Source organism: Babylonia areolata, chromosome 22, assembly GCF_041734735.1.
Source record: "Babylonia areolata isolate BAREFJ2019XMU chromosome 22, ASM4173473v1, whole genome shotgun sequence".
In the NCBI taxonomy this organism is placed as follows: Eukaryota; Metazoa; Mollusca; class Gastropoda; order Neogastropoda; family Buccinidae; genus Babylonia; species Babylonia areolata.
The window spans coordinates 9555300-9556698 of NC_134897.1; the positions used below are offsets into that span (position 1 = coordinate 9555300).

At 39.6% G+C, this 1399-nt stretch overlaps 1 non-coding gene across 1 annotated transcript; it reads left to right on the forward strand.

The window, feature by feature from the left end:
• The first annotated feature begins 468 nt into the window (after positions 1 to 468).
• On the forward strand, positions 469 to 550 carry Trnas-aga (transfer RNA serine (anticodon AGA)). Its single transcript has one exon. It is a non-coding gene; the product is annotated as a tRNA-Ser (tRNA).
• The last annotated feature ends 849 nt before the right edge of the window (positions 551 to 1399 follow it).

Sequence of the window (1399 nt, forward strand, 5' to 3'; positions counted from 1 at the left end):
AAGAAATCTGAGATTATCCTATTTCCATATAAATTTAATAAGTATTTTGTAGCGAATTGATGCTAACTAATAAATTATTCAGTGGTCACTGAGTTTCAATCGCAGGGAACCTCATTGTGCTTCGACTGGTCTTTCGTGCTTTTGTACACACTGCCGCCCGCCCCCACCCCGACCCCCCCACAAATGCTTCTTCATCATGCATTATGTGAGTTCCTGGTCAAGCTGATCGGACAACGGCTAAAATGTAGAAATATTCCTTTTGTTTTTTGTTTGTTTGTTTGTTTCTGGCGTGCTACCATGTAAAAATATGTCAGCAGCGAGACAGCTATTCAGGGCCGGTTTCATGCTGTGTTTGTTTTGAAATGACAGCTGATCGATGAAATTTGCTGTGTGAGTCACAAGTGTGGTTGCAGGTGTCGAATGAAGAATATGGTTAAATACTATATAAATGCCCTTCACTAACGGAAAGTCGTCGTGGCCGAGTGGTTAAGGCGATGGACTAGAAATCCATTGGGATCTTCCCGCACAGGTTCGAATCCTGTCGGCGACGTTTTTTTTCTTTTTCTTTTTCTTTTTTTTTCGTTTTCTCTCCCTCTCTCTCCTCCAATACCAATTTAATCGTCAACCACATACAATATTACTTACTTCAATAATTTCAATCTTTTCAAGTCAACTTATCCCCAAAGAAAAATTCACATGTGGTTGTGTCATATGTTCTTAATACAAACGGGATAAAACATGAACTATCTAAAGCAAAAATGCAGTATATAGGAGCAAGAAAACTCATAAATTTCGGCAGACATGACCACATCATCAGTGCTTATGCAACTCTCTCCGCTCAATCACTCTGTATTTCTCATCAGTATCCTTATTTATTCACCACCAAGTCAGAATCATTGGTTTCCAGCTGACCAAAAGAATCCCTGCAGTTACAATGAGGTGTTCTCTGCTTTCACCCCATCACGCCTTTTGTGCCCACTGTACAATATAAAAATATACACCTACCGCCATGTGATCTCCACTCTGCTGCTGAGTAAGTAACTACACCTTTGTTGAGTTCTAGAAACGTACACTGAGGTTTAGAACAGTGGATGGCACCTTCAGCTCAGAACAAACTTTTATTTCCCGTTCGACAGCCCAGAAATGGCCCCATTGTGGTCGGCTGGGCTGTACGGAACATGATTTGATTTCTTCTGTTCAGCATTCACATTATTTCTTTTGACAGCAGGAGGAGCGTAATTTCCGATAGACTGCCCTGAAAATACAGACAGATTAACAGACTGACTTTTTTTTTTTTCTTTCTTTTATTATTATTATTATTTGTTTGTTCGTTTGTTGATTGTTGTTTTCAGGGTGAGTGTTAATTTTATTTCAGTCATAACACCGTGTACACTTGAGA